Below are 23,040 nucleotides of genomic sequence, written 5' to 3'. Positions count from 1 at the left end.
AAAAAAGAAAAAGACGCTTCAGGAATGATGGGTGAATTGGTGGGGCAGGAATAACCAATGGCATGTCTACCAGAGAGATAAATACAGGCTTGGAAGGGTGGGGTTTGGAAAATCTCAGGATTTCCATGGGTCACAAAATGACCAGGAGCTGAACATGAAATAGTGCAATAAAATAAAACCCAACATTTGCTGTGATGCAGAGACAAAATGTCCAACAAATAAACAAAGGGAACTTTCCATCTCTTTGGCCCCACTGAGCTTCTGGTGCTGGACATTTCAGTGAAATCACAGATAAATTCCCAATGGTGACAAGAGAATTATCTGAGATGGGTGGAGAGAGCACAGACTGGAAATCCAGAGAGGAAAATCAGATTTATGGCATCATTATGGTTGGACATTTCAGTGAAATCACAGATAAATTCCCAAGGAGAATGAACTGAAATGGATGGAGAGAGCACAGAGTGGAAATCCAGAGAGGAAAATCAGATTTGTGGCCTCATTAGGATTAGAAAAACCCTCCAGGACCATCCAGCCCAACCACAAACCAGCACCACCATGGCCATCACCAAGGCATGTCCCCAGGTGTCACACCCAGGTGTTTGTTGGACATTTCCAGGGATGGGGACTCATATTCCCAGCGTGGGGACTCATTTGGAGTGAAGGCCACAGGGAGGCACTGCCCTGCTCTTCAAACCCACCCCAAGGGACACGACAGAAAGGGACAAATCACCTGCAGGGTTTGTCGGGGGGTCACAGCCCCAAATTGCACCAGGGAGCCGAGGCTGGACACCTGGAGGTGTTCCCTGAGCGGGAATTCAAGGAATTCAAGGAATTCAAGGCCTCTCCAACACCTGGATCAGGGAATTTAAGGCACAGACCACCAAGAGGTGGCTTTACCTTGGACTCCCAATTTTCTTTCTTTCCAAGGGTAGAAAAACCCCTCAGGAAGAAACTCAGTGGCTCAATTACACGAGTTAATTAGCCAAATTAACAACTGAGGCTGTGGCCCCTCCAGCACATCATCCACACAGGCAGAGGATCTGTCTGCACAGGGGAAAGAAGTAAAATTCCATCAATTTTGTGGAGAAGAAACAGAGATTGAAGAGACCAAGATGTGCCAACGTCACCCAGAGGGCCAGGATCGATGGAAGGGGAGCCCTGGCCAGTGGAATAATCCCCAAATGACCCTTTTAATTAGCAAAAAATTTAAAATATTCAACTCAAATATCTGCAGGTGCCCTTCACGTGACAGGATCTCAAAGCAGTTTTATTTTTGCACCAATCTGCCTTCCCACAGAGCAGGCACAACCTTCCTTTGCAGGTGAAAGGCTCAGCAGAGCTGCTGGGATTCCTCAGCAGGAATCGGGCTGGGGCTGGGGCAGGGGGCTCCTGCCAGGATTTTTAGCATTTCACAAAGCCCAAAAAGAGATCCAGAGCAGGTTCTGCTCCCCCAGAGGCTCCCTGGGCTGGCAGAGGAGTCCCAGCTCCGTTTGGGGACAGTTTAAGCCAGGCTTGTCTGGCTTAACAAAACAACAAAATCTTTGGGAACAGCTGGGAACAGAGAGGTTCTCAAGAGGTCAAAAGGACCCTCCCAGCATCACCCTGGGCAGAGAGAAGCTGCCCCTGAATCCCTGGCAGTGCCCAAGGCCAGGCTGGACATTGGGGCTGGGAGCACCTGGGACAGTGGGAGGTGTCCCTGCCATGGCAGGGGTGGCACTGGCTGGGATTTAAGGTCCCTTCCCGCCATAATTCCATAATTCTGTGATTCCCCATCCTATGGTTTGAGTTTTGCCTCACTTCCAGGGATGGAGCAGCTCTGGGAATTCCAGCTCAGCCCCTCCCCACCCTCCCAAGGAACAATTCCTAATTCCCAAAACCCAACCAAGCCCCAAATCACACTTTCTTCCCTGTCACACTCCAAACTCTGCACAGAACCAAGCCCTGACACCAAAATAAGCTGATTTTTCATTACAAACGTTCCAAGCTGATGGAATCCCCTCTGTGGGACACAAATCCCACCAGCCTGAGGAGCTGTGCTACATTCTGGACCTTCTGGACCTTTTGCAAGGAGAATTAAGCATTTTTAGAGTGCCCCCAGGTTGGTGTTGGACTCCTCTGCCCTCAGAGCCCCATGACCTCACCAGGCCTCCCCAGCCACAGCAGAATCTGGAATATCGATGTTTTCCTGGAAAATATTGATAATATTTTCTGAAAATATTGATAATATTTTCTGAAAATATCAATGTTTTCCTGGAAATCTGGAGGGGAATCAGGACTGGGCTGCCCTGCCCACCAGGAGCGCCACATCAGGGCTGCCAGGCTGGGAGGGGAGGGAAGTTTGGGATTGGAATCTATAGACAGACCACTGATGATGCCAAAAACTCCTCAGGGCAACCCCAGCCTGGTGGGCAGGAGGATTTCCTTCCCCTGCTGCCCAGGATGGGAATGGAATGCGCTGGGATGGGATGGGATGGGATGGGATGGGATGGGATGGGATGGGATGGGAAGATCCTTAACCATTCCATGATCACCAAGCCCTCACTGCCACCTGGCTGTGGAGAACCTGGGAGATCTCAGTGCCAGAACAGACTTTTATCACAAGGGAATTTTCATTTTAATAGCAAAATTTAAATAAGTAAAACTAAATCAGGATCCCGCTCCAGAAGCACACAGTGAGAGCTCCCTGGATGCAGCAGGAATTTCTGGAATTTCTGCCCCATCACTCCCTGGCTGCTGAGGCTTCCCCAGCCACAAAACACGGATGGAAATGACTGCTGGCCTTGCTGATGGACAAACACCCCAACATTTCCGTCTGCATTTCTCTGACAAATGAAGCTCCAGCCTTGTTCAGCAGTATCCTGAGAAGCCACAGCCAGGCTCCTGCTGCTCAGCTCCAGCTTAACTTGGAGGCATCAGCCCCTCCTGGGCTTGGAACACAGAATTTTAGCTTGAAAGGGAAAAAAATAACAAAAAAGGAGCAGTGCAGGCACTGGAGATGAAGCAGCTTTAAAACCTCTTTTATCAGGGCAGCTTCCACCTCCAGGCTGGAGTTAAATATTCATATTCCAGCCACAGATACGAATTCCCAAAAATTCCTCTGCCCTTCCCCGAGCCAGGGCAGGGTGGCAGCTCCTGGGAGCTCCACCAGCCATTCTGGGGCCTGGTGGCACTAAAACCAGGCCCAGCCAAGCCGAAATCCTCAGGAGGTAACAGCACTGAGGAGCTGAATCTCTGCAGTGGCTGTTCACCCACTAAGATGGGGAAAAAACCCCAAAACTGCCCCATTTCTGTGTGATTTCCCCTGCTACAGGAAGGAGCTGCCAAGGGCCATTGCTGCTGAGCTTAATTGCATCCAGTGCTCCTGAGGGTGAGGGGAAAGAGTCTTCATGAGCCAAAACCAAAAAAACTGAATATATTCTGGTGCAGCAAGAGCAGCATCCTCAAAGCTTCACTCCCCACACCACCAAGTGTGAAATCAGAGATTTTTTTTTTCTCAGTAATGCTTTTTGCTCATTTCCTGCCCAGCCTCTTGTGCTCTGAGCAATGAATCAGGATGAATTAACATCAGGGGCCAGATTAGGATCACGCCTAAGCAGAACTTTGCTGTCATCTTCCAGGGAATTAAACCAAGGCCTTGTCATGCTGGGCTGGCCACCAGGCTGGGACCAGTCCCAACCTCTCCTCCTGGGGAACCCTCTCTTAGTTTTTTATTTCCCATACTCCTTCCCAAGCCCAGCATTCCCATTGGTTTCCACATTCCCAGACGGAGGGGGCCATGGAGAAGCCTGGAGCTGTGCTCTGAGGGGAGCAAGGCTCCCCAGGAATACCCCAAAGGACCTGGAGGGTTAAAACACCCAGGATGAATGGCTGGAAGGGTGAGGGCAACCCAAACCCTGGCATAGTGCAGGGTTAGAAATTCTTGCTCAGGTATTTACACCTGTGTGCTCCTTCCCAGGGCTCTCAGCACCTCAGAACCCCCAAATCTTCCCTGTAGCCCCAGAGGAGGAGAAAGCCCTGAAGCAAGAGGAGGCACAGAGTCAAAGCGTGGCAGATTTGGGGGTTTAACCAGGTGGTGTGGGGTTGGAGATGTGGGAATGCAGGTGCTGGCCCTGAGGTGGGACACACTCGGCCACCCCAGCTCCAGGAGAGCTGTGGGGGTGGCTCCAAGCAAGGAGGGGAAGAGGAGAGACATGCCAGGACACCCTGCACTGGATAAAGGGTGACAAACCTCCCACCTGACCCGGATCCTGCTGGCATTTCCTGGTTTCCTGAACCCAGCTGAAGGCAGGAACCCTCCTCAGGTTTCAGGGAACCCAGTGGCCATGGATGGACGCAGCCCAGAGCACAGCTGAGCTCTCACCTTGAGCTGAAGATGCTGCAAGGAGGAAAAGGGGAAAGCGATCCCAGCAGTTTGGGCTGCTCTGGAATCAGGGCTGAGCCACTGGGAAAAGGGAATTGCTCTGGGTTCTCCTCCAAATCTCCATCTCTAACCTCGTCAGGCTGCAGATCCTCATGAGGTCACTCTGTGCCATGGGAATGATGAGATTCCAGGCAGGTTTTGCAAGGGAAGGAGAGCACAAGGTCCTGTCTGTGTAAAAACCTGGGATGAAGGGTGGGAGGCAACCCCAATTGTCTCCTCCCTGCAGGGGACAGCAGCAGCTGTGGCTGCCCCTGGATCCCTGGGGCTGTTCCAGGCCAGGCTGGACACTGGGGCTTGGAGCCACCACGGAAGGTGTCCCTGCCCATGGAACAATATGAGTTTTAAAGTCCCTTCCTTTAAAAACCCAAACAATTCTGGGATTCTGTGATGTGGCTCCTCAGAGCAGCAGCTCCAACCTCTCCAGGGATCCATGAAATTGGCAACTCCAGAGATGTCCTGACTTCAAGACCCGCAGGGGATCCTCATCCCACCTTTTCCAAGTTTTTAGAGCAAAATCCAACATGAGACTCTCAAAATAAATCCATTCTTGAGCACGTCAGTGCCTGTGGCAGCTGCTGTTCATTCATTCTCCCACAGCCACGCCGAGAGAGCACCAAAACCAAGGGAAAAATTACTCCTGTGGCCCACTCCTGCTCCTCCTCGGGTTTATTTTACCCAAAAATATTTATTTAATATATCATATTGTAATATCATATTTATTTTGGGTTGTTCAGGCTGAGCTGTGTCTTTAGAAATTGCTCAGAGCAGCAAGGAGAGTGACAGGCACGGGGAAGCACAAGGCGCTTCGAGGTTTTGGCACTTGTGCAGAGGAAAAGTTCTTTGCTGCTCTGAAGGAAGTGGAGAGAGGCTGTGAACTGAGATTGAACCAGCAGCTCTTGAGGATGCAATCAGCCAGAGAGAGGAGGGGAAAAAACAAACCCAAAATGTCTTTGCAGAACATTGGCCATTAGCTCCATCTCTGAGCAGAAAATGGCACCAAGACAGAGTCCAGCAGGAAATCAGATGCTCAAAGCTGTGCCCTAACAACTCATTAAGGAAAAAATTCTTTGCTTCATCTTTGCCAGTGGTGAAAAATGAAAAATTTCACTCTGCAGCCCCCAAAATGGGAATATCCAGGCTCCTCCCAAGGGCTCACGGCCAGGAAGGGCCCAGCAGCTCCCACCCCACCAGGGGCACAGGGACAGGGGACACCTGCACTGCTCTGTGCTGTCGCACTGGGGCCAAGCTGGGAATTTTGGGGGATTTTAAGGCTTTACAAACTGGATAAACACAGGGAAGATGTGGAACTGCTGAAAGGAGTCAGGGCTGGGAGCCAGGCTGGGAGAGCTGGGGGTGCTCCCCTGGAGAGGAGAAGGCTCCAGAGAGAGCTCAGAGCCCTTGCAGGGCCTGAAGGGGCTCCAGGAGAGCTGCAGAGGGACTGGGGACAAGGATGGAGGGACAGGACACAGGGAATGGCTCCCACTGCCAGAGGGCAGGGCTGGAGGGGATCTTGGCAATTGGGAATTGTTCCCTGGCAGGCTGGGGAGGGGCTGGGCTGGAATTGCCAGAGCAGCTGTGGCTGCCCCTGGATCCCTGGCAGTGCCCAAGGCCAGGCTGGACATTGGGGCTGGGAGCACCTGGGACAGTGGGAGGTGTCCCTGCCATGGCAGGGGTGGCACTGGCTGGGATTTAAGTTCCTTCCAACCCCAACCATGCCATGGCTCTGTGACAAAGCCTCTCCCCCACCAGCTGAGCTCTCCCAGCCTGGCAGCAGCAGCTCAGCCCCCATGGGTGGATCCCTCAGCATTCCCCTCTCCCTGGTGGAGCAGCTCCCACATTTTGGCCATTTCTGTCCCTCCACTCCTTTTCTCCCTTTCTCCTTTCCTCCTTTTCTCCTTTCCTCCATCCTCCTCATCTGGAGCATCTCCTTGAGCAATTCTAATTTTTAACTCCACCCATGCCACAGACTCCATCTGTATTAAGTGCAGCTGAGTTGTTTTTTGGGGTTGAGGTTTTTTTCCCTTATCAGAGAGATTCAAAAACCCAAAGGCATCGAATTCTCCTGCATGCACAGAGGTTGTGCTGCACTTCTGCTGGATGACACCAAAGAACCACAAGAGCAGAGGCCCGGGGAGGCCAGGGCTGATGCAAACGGAAAACGAGGCAGCCAAAGGAAGTCGTTCTGTCAGGCTTTGTTCTTGCAGGGGCTTTTTGGGGTGGCTTCTTTCCATAGAAAGTTTCCACTGCAGTTATTGAAATGAAACCTGGGTGTATTTTTGCCCTCAGAGCTGTGAGGTTGAACAGCAGGAGTGGGGCTGAGAGTCAGAGAAACAGCACAGAGCTGAGCCCAGAGGGTGTGGAGCAGAGAGAGAACACAAGGAATGCCCCAAAACCATCCCTGGGGCATTTTCTGAAATGAAAACTTGGGAAAAAAGTCAAGATAACATTCAGGAAAGCCACTGGAGAGGTTTTAGTGGGGACAGAACCTTCAGGGTGCAAAGAGAGCCAGACCTGCACAGGCAGAACTCCTTGGTGGGACGGAGAAAAGTGGAGGGAACACCAGGAAAAGGGGAATTAACACCAGGAAATGTGGAGTGAGCACCAGCAAAAGTGAACACCAGGAAGAGTGGGATGAATACCAGGGAAAGTGGAGGGAACACTAGGGAAAGTGGGATGAACACCAGGAAAAGTGGAGGGAACACTAGGAAAAATGGAATTAACACCAGGAAAAGTGGGATGAAGACAAGGAAATGTGGAGTGAGCATCAGGAAGAATGAACACCAGGGAGAGTGGGATGAATACCAGGGAAAATGGAATTAACACCAGGGAAAGTGGAGGGAAGACCAGGAAAAGTGAAATTAATACCAGGAAAAGTGGAGGGAACACCAGGAAAATTTGGAGGAACACCAGGAAGAGTGGGAGGAACACCAGGAAAAGTTGGGTGAATACCAGGAAAAGGGGAGGGGACCCCAGGAAACCCCTCCACAAGGGCTCATCCCACCCCTTGGAGGCTGCACACACATCCCCACGCTGTCAGCTCCAAACCCTCCTTTCCAGGATGCAGAATTTCACGGAATCCCCTCAGTTTTGAGCTCTGGGGGAGCTCAGCCATGGGGAAAAACAACCGCCTGCAAAATTCAACATGTGCCAGAGCTTCCAACCCCTCAGCCTGAGAATCCAGGGGACTTGGGGACAAATCCAGGGGATTTGGAAACAAATTCAGGGGTTCTAGGGATGCTCCAGGGGATTTGAGGATATTTCCAGGGGATTTAGGGATGCTCCAGGGGTTTTGGGAATGCTCCAGAGGATTTTGGGATGCCTCCAGGGCATTTTGGGGATTCTCCAGGAGTTCTGGGGATGCCTCCAAGAGACTTGGGGATGCTCCAGGGGTTTTGGGGATGCTCCAGGGGATTTAGGGATGCACTGCCACCTTTCCCCAGGCAGGCTGAGCACAGGAGCAGCGCCTGCTCCCCAGCACTTTGCAGCAGAGCAGCAGCACCAAGCCAGGACATAAAATCCCCTTCCTACAGCAGATTCCCAGCCCACCCTGGAACCCTCCAAAGGGCTTAAATTTAAAAATTTTAAAAAAATTAATTAAAAGTTTGATTTTAAAAAGGGCTTGAATTTTTTAAAAAGGGGGTTAAATAAAAAGGGATTTTAAAAAGAGGGGTTAAATTTAAAAAGTGGTTAAGTAAAAAAAGGGGTTACATTAAAAAAAAAAAAGATGTTAAAAAGGGGATCATTTTTAAAAAGGGGTTAAATTTTTAAAAGGGGTTAAATTTAAAAAATGGGCTAAATTAAAACGGGGTTAAGTAAAAAAAGGGTTAAATAAAAAAGGATTAAATTAAAAAGAGGCTAAATTTAAAAGAGGGTTAAATAAAAAGGGGGTTAGATCTAAAAAGGGGGGTTAAATTAAAAAAAAAAAAAAAAAAAAAAATGTTAAAAAAAAAAAAAAAAAAAAAGGTTAAATAAAAAAAAAAGGGGGGTCAAATAACACGGCCAGCACAGGGTTCTGCTGGAAAAATGACTCACAGGAAGGATGGCAACAAAGCAGAGGCATAAAATATTCAAGAGGCTCGGTGTGCCGGGGCTGCAGCATAGCCCGGGCCGAGCGCACCTCGGCGGCTCCCGGGGCGCTGGGGCCTCCGCGGCAAATTACCGCCCCGATTTAATTAAAATTTCATCGCGGCCATTCCCAGCAGCTCCTCCCGGGACGGGCTGGGCAGGAGCAGCGGAGCTGCAGCCAGACAGGGATTGGGCTCGGTGGGAGGAAGGGAAATGCGGGTGAGGGTCGGGGTGGGATGTGGCAGCGGGGGACACCGGGGCTGAACCGGCCTGGCGGGCTCTGGGCTTCTGCTTGGACTCCTAATGTGAGAATATCAGAATTTATAATCATAAATCATAATGGAGCCTTCTCCTCTCCAGGGGAGCACCCCCAGCTCTCCAGCCTGTCCCTTGAGGAGCAGAGCACCCAAGAACTGGACTCAAGAGTTCCCCTGGCCACTTTCACTCCAAAAAGCCCCAAATTCACCATTTCATTCCCCCTGGCAGAGACCCTTTAGGTGCAATCCCAACCCTGAAGGAGGATCTGGACACCCAGTAGAGAATCTTTAATGATCTGTGCTGTTTTTGCCCTAAAATGATGAATGACCCTTCCTGCTCCTGGTTTGGCACTGGGAAGCACCAGGGTGCTGCAGGGACAGGCCCTGGTGCCTGCAAGGGTGGAGCAGAGTCCCCTAGAGCTGCTCTGAGCACTCCACCCTGCCCAGATCCTGTAGAGCTCCAGCTGGAGGCTGGACAGGAACACAAAATCATCTTTTCCCCTGTCCTGCACCTTTTTTTTTTTTTTTTTTTTTTTTTTTTTTTCTGACGCCTTCTATAAAACCAAGTGAAAAACAACTATGAGTGTGAGAGGCTCAGCAGTTCTGGGGCTTGCACACAAATTCCATCCATCCCAGAGGTTCTGGAAGTGATCAGAGGTCCCCTAAGTGCCCCTGGCTGCAAGGGAAGAAGAAAATCCCACAAATATCTCCGAGGTGTCTCCTTCTGGGTCACAGCAATCCTGAACCCATGAGCCAAAACACACAGGCAGGGAAGGAAACAGCCACATCCACAAAAACTAATGCTGGATCACACCAGATTATCCTAAATGTCAATGCCCTGCTGCCAGGCCACCCTTAATGCTTAAAAAAAAATAGGAAGAAAAGCTGAAAAACAAGAGCAAACATCCTCAGCTTCTGCTTTTAGGGAAGCTCACTGCAGGAAGCCCTGGAGCAGAAGGCCCAAGGAAAGCAGAATTTTCCTGCTGGGCTACAAATGAGCTGAGATGCTGAGGAGAAGAATCCAGCATATCCCTGGCCACAGCTGGAGGAAAAAGAGAAGTCAGGAGGGATTCACAGCTCAGAGCTCTGGGGAAAGCAGCAATTTGGGCTGAAAGCTGAGGGTCTTGGGAAAGCTGGAGGAGCCAGGGGCAGAGGAGGTGTCTGGAGCCTCGGGGGTTAAGGCAGGCAGAGCCAAGCAGAGCTCCAAACCTCCCTCCCAAGGGGTCCTGGGAGGCTTCACCCCCGAGCAGCTCCTGGGGCACTCAGGGCAGGCAGAGCAGAGAGTGATGGATGCAGAATGAAAAGCTGGATAAATAATTCATTGCTGAGCTCATCAGATTGGAGGAGTGTGGCTGTGGCTCTCTGGGCTAGCAAGGCAGGCTCTGCTCCACGGGGAGAGGTGGATGCCTGCCCTGGGTGCCACATCCCTCCCTCCATGGCCACAATGCCCTGGGTGCCACATCCCTCAAGTGCCACAATGCCCTGGGTGCCACATCCCTCCCTCCATGACCACAATGCCCTGGGTGCCACATCCCTCAAGTGCCACAATGCCCTGGGTGCCACATCCCTCCCTCAGTGGCCATCAGTGACTTGGGTGCCACATCCCTCCATGGCCACAATGCCCTGGGTGCCACATCCCTCAGTGGCCATAAACCACCCCTGGAGAACTGGCACAGCCTGAGCAGTGTTAAACAAACTGAGAGCCCCCAGAGAGCCCAAAAGAAAGTGAGAGGTGACTTGGAGTCACTTTTGAGTGTAATTATTGAAGGTAATTATTACAATTAAATTATGAAGGTAATTATTGAAATGCAAACCATCAAGTATGTACAGAGCAGACAAAACCGCCTTTCCTCCTTCCCATTCAGCCTCTCAGTGACAAAGAGCCCTCTAAAGTGCCACAGATGAACCACCCCAGGAAAGGCTCCAAACCCACCTGGGGTAACCCTTTCCTCCCTGTGCCTGCCAGGGTGAGCCCCGGAGCTGGGACCACGTGGTTTGTGGAATTTCCAGCCAGGGATGTGGGGGCTGATTCTCAATCAGTGGTGAACAACAATGAACATGAATTAAAGTTTATCCCACATTGCAGAGCTCTGGAGCAGCCTCCCAGCTCATCCGGGAGCTGGGAACTGATGGGATCCAGTGATCCGCAGCTCATCCAGTGATCCACAGCTCATCCAGTGATCCACAGCTCATCTGGGAGCTGGGAACTGATGGGATCCAGTGATCCACAGCTCATCTAGGAGCTGGGAAACCCATGGGATCCAGTGACCCACAGCTCCCAACCCCTCTGCGAGCAAGAGAACCAGTGGGATCCAGTGATCCACAGCTCATCTAGGAGCTGGGAAACCCATGGGATCCAGTGACCCACAGCTCCCAACCCCTCTGTGAGCAGGAGAACTGATGGGATCCAGTGATCCGCAGCTTCCTGTGAACAGGATGGGATCCAGTGATCCACAACCCCTCTGTGATCAGGAGAACCAGTAGGATCCAGTGATCCACAGCTCCCAACCCCTCAGTGAGCAGGGAACCGATGGGATCCAGTGATCCACGGCCCATGTATGAGCAGAACCAGTGGGATCCAGTGATCCACAGCCCATGTATGAGCAGAACCAGTGGGATCCAGTGATCCACAGCTCATGTATGAGCAGAACCAGTGGGATCCAGTGATCCACAGCTCCCAGCAGCAGCAGTGGCCCCGTCCAGCCTCAGGGCTGGGGCAGATCAGCAGGACCCAGTGTAGGAAGCACAACCTGAGCAGAAATTGTGGGTTTATTTTTCATTCCTGGTGAAACAGAGCAGCCCAGGCTGCAGCATGGTGAGGGTTAATAACGAGTACAAACCCAGGTGCTCAGCTGGGACCTCTCTGCTCTGTGCTGTGCCTACAAGATGGGTTTGGTGCTCTCCAGAGAACCTTCCCCAATTTCTGAGCAGTTTTTTACTCCATCTATTCCGAAATTCCACGGTTTATGTGAGGAATACCTGACACTGGCCGAGCAGAGCCAGGTGTACCCCGAGAGCAGCTCCAGGGGCTCTGCCCCTGTGAGCACAGGGATGCTCCCCTTGGGGACACCACAGCCCGTGGTGGTGCCCCCTCGCAGCTGGTGCTCAGTGCCCAGCTCTGATCAATGCAAACAGGAGCACAAAGCGTTTTCTGCCAGCTGGGGCCACACTCAAACCCCGCAGGCAGCAGAGCGGGGCCACGGCCCTGAGCTCAGCCCAGGATCCCAAAGCAGCTCCAGCCCAGGGACACTGCAAAGCAGCCAACACCTCACTGGCACTTCCCCTTCCCTTCCTTAAAGCCCTCAAAAGGCAAAATGCATCCCAAGACCTGCAAAATGCCTCCTAAAACGTGAAAAATGCACCCTAAACCAGCAAAATGCATCCTAAAACCAGCAAAATGCATCCCAAAACCTGCATAATGCATCCTAAACTTGACCCTGCAGGGTTTTGCTCCAGCACAAACCCAGCCCTGCCTTGGGGTGAGGAGAACTTCTCCAGTTTGGCAGCGCTGCTTTCACCCCTGCTGCTGCTGCTGCTCCTGAACCAGCCCAGCTCCATCCACAGCAGCTTTCCACAGGCACTGAGGCTTTGGGGTTCATAACCTGGTACCCCAAATCCAGCCTCAGCCATGGATTGGACCCCAAAGCCACCTCAGGCCACTCCACCAGAGCCACTGTGGCCATGGCTCAGCTGTGGGACCATTAAGGGACACCCATTCATGGATCCAACCTCCCCCACCACAAATCCCATCCATCTCCAACTTCTCACATTCCTCCCCCTGTCTCTTCCGACTTTTTTCCCCCCCTCTTCAAAATCAAAGCTGATTTATTTTATTTTTTTTTTTCTCCTGAAGCAGAGTCCCAGCACCAACCCCCCTTTCCCAGCGTGCCGGGGGCTCTTCTCTGCCATTTCCCTTCAGCTGTTCCTTGCCTCCATGGGAAACAGAGCCAGCAAAACCCTCCTGGAAACACTGTTCCCAATTAAATCCAGCCCTTATGAAACCACTATCGCAGCCACTTGCTGCAGATATTTCTCCCTAGAAGAGCTCACAGCGTTTCCTTGATGAACCCCCAAGCATAACAGTTTCCACAGCGATTACAGAGCAGGCAGCCGAGCCAGAAATAACACAGAGAAATGGAAAACATCCCCTGCTCTGCCTCTCTCACACACCCAGGGGGAGGAGAGGCTGCCCCAGCGCTGGGGACGGGGACAGACCCAGCCCTGAGCAGCAGAGGATGGACACTGAGCCAAAGCAGCACTTTTGGAGTCAATTCTGCTGTGGTGGATGGAGGAATGAGCCATGCCCATGGCCCAAAGCAGCTGGGTATAAAATATAAAATATTCAGGATATTTTATCCACCTGAGCCTCAGGTGGTCTGTCCTCCCTTGGGAAAGGTGATTTGAGCTCTGGGGCAGCAGCAGGAAGGGGAAGTGCCAGGTCTGGGTGTTCTCCTGAGCCACCCCCAAATTAATTCAGTGATGTGGGGTCTGTGCTGGGCAGAGCTGCAGGTGCCATCCCTGTGGAGCTGTGGGGGCATTCCCAGGACGTTCCTGTGCTCCCATTCCATCCCTGTGGAGCTGTGGGGGCATTCCCAGGACTTTCCCGTGCTCCCATTCCATCCCTACCACGCTGTGCCTCTGACTTCCCACATTTATTGACCAGAACCCAGCTTTTGTTAGAGCAAACACCTCTCCAAAGCTGTTTCCTGCACCAAGAGCCCTGCCCAGTTCAAACTCTTTACTCTCCAGGAAAGAACAATATGTGTGCCTTTTTTTTTTTTTTTTTTTTATAAAACCTAAACTTTTTGCTCCCCAGAACCCTCCTCCATCTCTCTTGTCCCCATGTCCTTCCAGAGCCTTCCTGACCCTTGGAAGAGCCAATTCTCTTTGGAAGAGCCAATTTTCACACAATTATTTGTGTGACAAAGGACCACATTTATCACCTGGATTGGAGTCAGGGATTATTAAGGCACACAACCCAAACCCCTGCTCCCTTCGTTCTGATTTGGCAAAAATGCTCAAAAGCCAAGAAAAGCCCTGAAGGGCCAGGGTTTTTGGTGAGAGGTTTTGTGCCTGACACAACTCCTTCCCAATTCCTGCCTAATATCCCATCCATCTTCTCTGGCAGAAACATTCCCTGTGTCCTGTCCCTTGTCCCCAGTCCCTCTCCAGCTCCCCTGGAGCCACATCCACACCCAGAGATCTCCCAGCTCCATCCCTGGATGCCAGCAGAGCCTCACTTCCACTCCCAGGGAACAGGATCAGGGCATTCCTGCTGGTTTCATTCACAAATTCCTCTCTCTGCACCTACCTGGATGTTTTCCTCAAACATCCAACTGCAGGGCTCACCTTTTGGCTGCCCCCTCGCAGCTGGTGCTCAGTGCCCAGCTCTGATCAATGCAAACAGGAGCACAAAGCGTTTTCTGCCAGCTGGGGCCACACTCAAACCCCGCAGGCAGCAGAGCGGGGCCACGGCCCTGAGCTCAGCCCAGGATCCCAAAGCAGCTCCAGCCCAGGGACACTGCAAAGCAGCCAACACCTCACTGGCACTTCCCCTTCCCTTCCTTAAAGCCCTCAAAAGGCAAAATGCATCCTGAACCTACAAAATGCACCCTAAACCTGCAAAATGCATCCTAAAAGCTACAAAATCATCTCAAAACTGGCAAAATTCATTCCAAAACCAGGAAAATGTATTCTAAAAGCTGCAAAATGCATCCCAAATTCAGAAAAATACACCCCGAGACTGCAAAATGCATCCTAAACTGGCAAAATGCATCCTAAAACCTGCACAATTATAATAAATAATAAAAAATAATTAAAATACTATAGAATAAATAATAATATATCATAAATAAACTAATACATAATAAATAATAATATATAATAAATAATGATACCTAATAAATAAATAAGAATAAAACCTGCAAGGTTTTGCTCCAGCACAAACCCAGCCCTGCCTTGGGGTGAGGAGAACTTCTCCAGTTTGGCAGCGCTGCTTTCACCCCTGCTGCTGCTGCTGCTCCTGAACCAGCCCAGCTCCATCCACAGCAGCTTTCCAGAGGCACTGAGGCTTTGGGGTTCACAGACACTCCTGGAATTGGGCAGGATTGCCTCTGGAATGGCACTGAGCAGGGCAGGGAGCTCCTCAGGGACTGAGGGTGCTGCAAAGCTGAGGGGTGAGGAGCCAGCCTGGCTTCAGGCAAAATCTGAAATGACCTTTGGGTCTCTTTTAGACTTTTCAGCCCTTTTTGGGGTGGCTGCTGGGCGCTCTGAAATGCCCCAGCCCCGAGTGGTGAACAGAGCTGGGAATGTTTAATTAATGAGGCTGAGCCAGGCTGGGAGAGCTGGGGGTGCTCCCCTGGAGAGGAGAAGGCTCCAGGGAGAGCTCAGAGCCCTTGCAGGGCCTGAAGGGGCTCCAGGAGAGCTGCAGAGGGACTGGGGACAAGGATGGAGGGACAGGACACAGGGAATGGCTCCCACTGCCAGAGGGCAGGGCTGGATGGGATCTTGGCAATTGGGAATTGTTCCCTGGCAGGCTGGGGAGGGGCTGGGCTGGAATTGCCAGAGCAGCTGTGGCTGCCCCTGGATCCCTGGCAGTGCCCAAGGCCAGCTTTGGGACACTGGAAGTGTCCCTGGGACACTGGGAGCTGTCCCTGCCCATTGGGATCTTGAAGTTCCCCTCCCAGCTAAAGCAGTTTGCGATTCTGTGACAGGTCCCAGTTATTTGCTGTCACTCTCTGTGCCCGAAGCACTTCCACCACCATTTACTGGGAATACCATTTAAAATAGCAGCCATTTATTTTTATTTAGTGTTTTTCACCCTGCTGGAAAAAAATCTTTGTGGTCTTTTGCAAACTGCTGTGGGGGGAGTGTGGCAACACTCCTGGGAGGGAGGGAGAATATTTTTAACCCCATTTTACAGAAGTGGGAACTGAGGCATGCACTTTTCCACAGGAGGAGATTGGCCCCAAACCCTTCTGAATCCTTGCAGGACGACTTCCAGCAGAGATCCTCACTCCCAGAAGAAGCACACACTTATTCCAGGCTACAGTGGTCACTCTGTTGTGCCCCAGCCAATTTTCTCACGTAAACAGAGCGGTGCAAGAGTGGTTTCTCTTCAGGTTTTGTTAATTTTAGCCTGAGAAAGTCATGAAGGAAATACCTCAGCACCACGGGCAAGATGGTGGGAGGTAATTAAACACCCAGCTCCACTTTCCTTCCAGCTCAGAGCAGCCTCGCGTTTGCTGGAGGCATCTCCAGCTCTATTTTTGCCCCTGGTTCCAGGCTGACCTTCCCCTGCACTGTTTTGTTCCACAGACAAACACTCCCCATCTCCAGGGCGAAGGCATCTTCCTCTCAAACACAGTCCAAACTTGATCTGCCTCTCCAACACGTGCAAAGACCCAGCAGATTTTCAGTGGGTTCTCAAAAACACCCCAAAAAATCTCTGTCCTGCCCCTCCTCCCAGCTCACACCAGCTGGGATGCCTGGAGGCCTCAAATCTGAGTAATTTGCTGCACAAAGAATTCAATAATCACTGAACTCAGTGTGGCTGAAGGGTCCCAGGGGTGTTGATCAGATTTACAGCCCTGGGACAAAAGGGACAAATCCAATTTCCAGCCCAGCTCCTGATTTACAGGTGACAGGACCATTCCAGGGCTTTCCAAAAGCATCCATGGGAATCCATCCACGTGGACTTTAGGGATATCTCTTATTTTAAATTTCTCCTCCACTCATTTCAGTCCATCTTTTCCCATAGCTTTAATTCATAACACTATCACTTTAATTTATAAATTTATTCAGTAAATATACAAATATTATATAAATAAAATATATAATATATAGTATATTATATATAGTATATTATATATAGTATATTATATATTATATATTATATATGACATATTACATATTACATATTATATATATAAATATATATATCCAGTAAATGTCCCCAGACAGGGAACAAACCCCAAAAACCTTGAATAAAGGGAACACAGGAAACCCGTGGGCAGCATTTGAAGAGTCAGCAATGCCTCATGGAAAGCTCTGAGGCACATCCCTGGCAGTGCCAAAGCCTCAGCTCTGTCCTGGGGTCACTCTGTGCATCCCTTGGGATCCAGCAGTGAATGGGGAGAGCCTTCCTGTCCCGCCCTTTACCCTGGGAATCTCCCATTGCTTGAGGCAGGAGGAACCAGGCACAAATCCAGGGCTCAGGGGGTTCTTCCTGAACCCTTTGAAAGGTCCTAAAACCCCTCTGAGTTTCCCAATTTCCACTGCAAATCCCTCACAGCCTAAGTGACAACCACTCCATCACGTGCAGCAGGTGGATCCCATTCCAAATCCAGCAAAATGCATCCTAAATGAGCAAAATTCACTCTAAACCAGCAAAATGCATCCCAAAACCTGCAAAATGCATCCTAAAGCACCAAAAGCAGAGAATTGCTTTTATTTGCAGAAGTTAATGTACAACAAGGAAACTCATAGCTGACTCACCAGGCTCATTCCCAAAGTTTGTCATCAACTTTATGGATGTACTTCAGCAAAATACAGCCTTTGCTGCCTGGTAAATAAATCCCACGGCTGAGGGTGAAGGAGGCCGGTCCTGCAACTCCTGGGGCAGAAATCTCTCCCTAATTGCCCTGCAAATGACATTAAACAGTCCCAGACCTGCTGCCTGTGTGGCTCTGTGCCTTCGGGGTGAGGGAACTCTTCAGGAGAAAGGGTTCAGAGCCTTCAGAACCCTTTCCTGAGCACGGCAAAGTTGGGGTTCAGCCCTGGAAAGATTTCAGGGGATCACTGAAATCCCTTCAGCTTGCTGGGAAAAGGGCCAGGCTCACTTTTATGGGATTCCCCTGGGGCTTCCCCTCTGAACTGCAGCAAAGCCCTGAATGTCTGGGTGCATGGGATTTGGGAGAGCCCCAAATGCCAGGTCTGAATTCAGCTGGATCCTGCTGTTTTCTGACAGAACTCTGCCTGAAATCTGTAGGATTACCAGAGAACCAGAGCAAAGGAACCAAAACCCCAAAGGCTGATAACAAGCAGGTGACCCTCCAAAGTCTGGGAAAGGAATGATCGATGGGCTGAAAGACAATTTAGGATCTGGAGACTGAGGAGCTGCTGAAGCTGAAAACCTCATTAACACGAGGAAAGGTTTAATGAGGTTTCCCCCAGTGCTGAAGTTGCTCTGCTCTGATTTTGGGCCCAAAACACTCCTAAAAAGCACCTAAAGTGGTGCCTGGCTTCAAGGCAGTGAGCAGCAAGCAGCCCTTGCTTACAGCAAGTCCATTTTGGGAAGGTAGGAAAACCTGATCTCATGTTTTCCCCTCACTTATCCTGGCTCAAAAGTTGCCAAGCACTTCCCAGAAGGAAGGAAAGTGTCCCCAAACTGCAATTTTTCCGTCCAACTGGAAACAAACAACAACAATTTTAATAAAATGGTTACAAAAATACCACCGAGGTCTCGAATGGGTTGGTTCCTGTTCCTCTGCGGGAAGAGGCTGCTCAGGTTTCCTCTGTAAACACCCAGGGATGGCTGTGCCCATCCCTCCCGGCTCTGCAGGGCTCACTCCTCACCTGCTGCACCTGCAGGCCCTGCTCACCTCCTCTGAAAGCTCCACAAAGTGGGAAATGCACAAAAATCAGCACTGCAGGGGCTGCTGGCAGCCTGGGCTTCCCAGGGAGGAGAGGCTGGGCTTGGCTAGGGGGTTTGCAGAGAAAATGAGGCAGCGTGGAGACCAAAGATGATTTATGGCCACATCCACACTCCCCAAATGTTTTCCGAGTGCCTGAACCTCCCTCCCAGCCCCCTCGGCAGGGACACACAAAGTGCCCTTTGATGCTCGTTAGGAGCTTCACCTTCTGCAGTCTCGTAATTAGAGCCGGGCAGGATGAAAATCTCCTCTACTTGGGATTCCTGCCCTGATTGCAGGGAGCAGGATCGCAGCGGAGTGCCCTGGGAAAGCCCAATTTCTGGAATTCCAGCCAGGGCACAGCGGGAACACAAATAACCTCCGTCCTCTTGCAAGGTGGTCTCAGCTCAGCGAGGAACGGCCCCGGATTAACGAGCCAGAGGTGGGAAGGGAGAGCTCAGCAAATGGAACAGGCAGGCTGGAAAACAGAATAAACATTTCCCTGCATCCCAAGCAGCCCCGCAGATCCCAGCAGAGCCATAAAATCCCCTAACAAGCAGCCTTTCTAAAGGCACGGACAATGAATGGTGCTGAATGTATATTTGAAATAAATCGCTCTCCTTCCCAGAGGGTAATTTTCCTTTTTCCCTCCGTTTGACCCTCCCCTTGCCAAGAAACCCAAGGCTTTGACGCGCTCTGGAGGCTGCTGAGGCACTTTCGGTGCTCAACACGTGCGGCCAGAAGTTCTGACAGCAGAGCTGGAGGCAGCAGGAGCCCGGGCGAGCGGGGGGGCCGCAGGAAGGCGGAGGAAAATCAGCTTTGCTGAGGCAGGAGCAGCTGGATGCGGCCCTGGGGCTGTGCCAGTGACGCGCGGGGAGTTCCCAGGAGCCCCTCATTACCGGGCTGCCACCCAATGCCCAGGATGGCCGCGGTGATTTCCCTCCAGGACACACTGCCCTGCTGCCTCGGCTTCCCGGGAAAGCTCCCAGGGCAGCGCTGCCCCGGCCCCGCAGCCCGGGGGAGGTTTCTCAACAGCGCTTCTGTTGTTCGCTTCAGGAGAAATGTTATTTTCGGGAGCGCCGCTGCCGGGACTCACCCGCGGCTCCCCGGAGTGGTTCCCCACATCCGATCACGCTGCCCCGAACACTGAGCCATTCTCCTGAGCCGTGTTTTCCAAGAGAGAACTCCAAACATTTGGGACTTCGCTGCCCCCCCAGCCCAGCCCGGCCCGGCCCGGCTCTGCCCGGCCAGCAAAGCCCGAGCGGCGGGGCCGGCGGGGCTGGCCCTGCTCTGCCCTCCTCTCCCGCACCTGGGGCAGCCTCTGGGCAGCGCAGGGGGCACGGAAACCTTCTGAGAGTACCTCGTTCCCGAGCTCAAAGCGCGGGGAAGGAGCTGCACAACGCTCCTGGAATGGAGGAGGGCCAGCACAGGGAAGGGAGAAGTGCCCGTGGTGGATGAGGATGAAAATGGTCACTCACGGGGAGTGAATCCCCTTCCTGCGGGCTGCAGGAACTTCCCCAGGCTCCTCGGAGCCTTTCTGAGGAGCTGCACTGCACTTGTGCCCCAGAGGACACAGCCCCAGCCATGCTGCAGCAGTTTGCTGCCAACACACTCATTAATTAATCACCCAGTAACTCCTGCAAGTTTTTTTTTTTTTTTTCCTCTGATGCACAGTTCACACAGGCCCTCTACAGATTTTGGATTTTCCTTCCTTAGCAAGGGCTGCAGAGAATCTTTCACCAGCCCCAAGGCAAACCCTGGGGCAGAATTCCTGGGGATCAGCTCAGAACAGCACAGCTCAACCCCCCTGTCCCGCCCCAGGGTCTCTGCACTCTCCCCTGAAGGGTTGAAAGAAATCCTATTTCCAGCACCCCTGCAGCTAAGAAGGGCACGGCAGAAGGGGGTAAGGAGGACAATGTGACATTTTGGAGCATTTTGACACCCGCGAGCCGAGTGAGAATCACAGCATCTCACCGACCCCACCTGCTCTGGCTGAGGAAACGCGCTCTGCTGCCATCGGGAACATTTTCCCACAAGAATCCACAGGAAAAGTCCTCGAAGCACCGGGATTGTGAGAAAAACACGAGTCCCCACAAGCACAGCCACCTTCCTGGAGGGTCACTGACGCCAAATAAACCGGGAGAGGTGGGAGTCGGGACAGAGGGGCCAGCAGGACGGCCAGACAGCCAAGGTAAAACCTGGCTCCGTGCCCTGACAGGAACAATCCTTCAGCGCCGGGGAAACTCAAAGCCTGGGAGCTGCAGGTGATCCCCGGGCAGCGGAGCAGCGCTTGGATTGTATTGCTCACACCATAAATCACCGTGTCAGCTGCCCCGGCCGCTTCCACAGCCAGCCTGGAACTGGCTGAAAGCGCCAGACCCTCTCGGCACGGCCGGGGAGCTCAGGAACGAGGAGGGGGGAAAGCAAACCACGCACAACGCCTTTTTCCGGAATAACAATGCCCGCATTTGCATAGAGCAGCTCAGCCCGGGAGGCACCGATCGCACCTCTGGGCGCATCAAAGGCGTTACTAATTTCCATCGAGGAGAATTAAGGAGCTTAACTCGTTAGCACTCATTTACTCGGCCTTAATGCATTTTTAAAGCTGCCTCATTTTCTGCTGATGAGCAGGTGCTAATCAAGGAACGCTTAAAAGGGATAAAACTCCCCGCGGGTCAAGCCCAGGGACAGCAGGTCCAGCCCCTGGCTTGGGGACATCCAACATCCTGCTTGGCAGGAGCTCCCGCAGGGGTTTCGCTGGCACAGCTCCTGTCGCATCACGTGTGGCCCCAGAACAACCCCTCGGCTCCCCGCTCGCTTTCCTGTGCGAGTGATAAGGAGGAAATCCGTCCCAGACAGGCAGACAGCTCAGCCCAGCGCTCGGCTCAGCCCCAGCGCCCGGCTCCTCATTAGGGCCGGCCGCCAATTAAGAGCCCGAGCTTGTGGCGGTGCCAGCGCAGCCCCCGGAGGTGCTGGCGGCCGATCAAGAGCCACAACCCCCTCGAGGTGTCCAACAACGCGCTGTGCCCAGGAGGGGGAAAAAAAATTAAAATCACCGACACCCAGCTCCGGGTTACCCATTGCGGTGACCTGACCGGCGGGTGCCCTTGTGCCGCCGGTGGCGGCTGAGCCCTGCCGTGCCCTCCCGGCGCTGGGCACGGCTGGCACGCGATGGAGCAGCGGCAGGGCTGCGCTCGGCGGGCACGCTCCCGCACACCGCGGAGCCGGGCCCGGGGGACGCGCTCGGCGTTACCTGCACTCGCCCCCCGCGCGGCAGCCGCGGCTCTCCCATGGCTCTGCCGGCGCCAGGCTGGACCCCGCGGCTCCAGGGGGATCTTCTGCCGCGCTGCAATAGAAAAGGTTGGTTTAAAGCTCCTTATTTGGGCAGTGATGTCAAGGGAAGTCGCTCGGGCAGCGCCTCCCCCTTTTTCCATTCACTCCACATTGTTTCCTGTTGTCAAGCGGCGGCTGGGGCTCCGCGCGCGGCCGCGGGATCCTCCGGCCACGGGATCCCCTGGACACCGGATCCTCTGGACATGGAATCCCCTGAACACAGAGATCCTCTGGACACAGAGATCCTCCGGCCACAGGGATCCTCCAGTCCTGGGGGTCCTCCTGTTCTGGGGACCCTCAAGTCCTGGGAGTCCTCCAGCCTGGGGATCCTCCAGTTCTGGGGGTCCTCCAGCGGCGGGATCTTCCGGCCAGGAGGACCCTGCAGCTCTGGGACCCTCGAGCCCCGGGAATCCTCCATCCCCGGGGATGCTCCGGCCGCTGCCCGGTGCCGCTGCCCCGCCGGGGGCCGAGCTGGGCGGGCCGGACACGAGAGCGGCTCCGAGCTGCCCGCACGCTCTCCACAGCCCTTCCCATCGCCCGAGCCGTGATTCCCACCCCTCCTTGCCTGCAGGGGCCGGGGGTAGCCGGGGGAACCCGGCGGCAGAGGCAGCGCTGCGGGTCGGGCGCTGAGCGCGGCTCGCCCGCCGCCTCCCTCCCCCCCTCCCTTCCTTCTCCATCCCTCCCGCCGCCTTCCTCCCCCACATCCTCCTCCTCCTCGTTCCTCCCCATCTGCCCCGGCTCCGGCGCTCCCGCACCCGCGGCGTCTACCCCCGGCAGCGCATGGCGAGGGAGCCCCTCCTCTCCGCTCCTCTCCGCTCCTCTCCGCTCCCCTCCGCTCCTCTCCGCTCCTCTCCGCTCCCCTCCGCTCCTCTCCGCTCCCCTCCTCTCCCCTCCGCTCCTCTCCCCTCGCGGCAGCCGGAGCCCTTCCCTCGGATGCGGCAGTGGCAGCGGGGCAGCCCTGCCCGGGGACACTGCGAACCTCTCCCGGAGCATCCCTGCGGCTGCGAGAGGGACGGCGGGGACAGCGGGGACACTGGGGCCAGCCCGGACACTGGGGACAGCCGGGGACAGCGGGGACACTGAGAACAGTGGTGACACTGAGTACAGTGGGGACACTGGGGAAAACGGAGACAGCCCGGACACTGGGGACAGTCGGGGACAGCGGGGACAGTGGGAACAGCCAGGGACAGGCAGGACAACCCGGTCCTGCCAGGGTTTCCAGAGTTTCCAGCGCAGGGAACTCCGGGTTCCTCACGCCCTGTTCACGGAGCTGCCCAGCACCGACCCCGTGCCTGATGGATCCCTACAACACATCCCAGGGCTTGATTTTTTT

General features: G+C 53.3%; 1 protein-coding gene across 3 annotated transcripts in view; it reads right to left on the bottom strand.

Annotated features, from left to right (window-relative positions):
* Nucleotides 1–23,040, bottom strand: part of HIVEP3 (HIVEP zinc finger 3) — a 250,826-nt gene that overhangs the window by 91,246 nt on the left and 136,540 nt on the right. For 2 of the 3 annotated variants that reach the window (XM_041479337.1, XM_041479336.1), the window contains exon 4: nucleotides 21,628–21,720. The gene's annotated coding sequence lies outside the window, so the exon portion shown is untranslated. Of the gene's footprint in view, nucleotides 1–730; nucleotides 839–21,627; nucleotides 21,721–23,040 lie in introns of those variants that run through there. The other variant, XM_041479338.1, reaches the window with a different exon arrangement.

Source organism: Pyrgilauda ruficollis, unplaced genomic scaffold (assembly GCF_017590135.1).
Source record: "Pyrgilauda ruficollis isolate IOZ18807 unplaced genomic scaffold, ASM1759013v1 scaffold48, whole genome shotgun sequence".
Lineage (NCBI taxonomy): Eukaryota > Metazoa > Chordata > Aves > Passeriformes > Passeridae > Pyrgilauda > Pyrgilauda ruficollis.
Note: the sequence above shows the minus strand (reverse complement) of the source record. Positions and strands in the feature narration are given on the sequence as shown.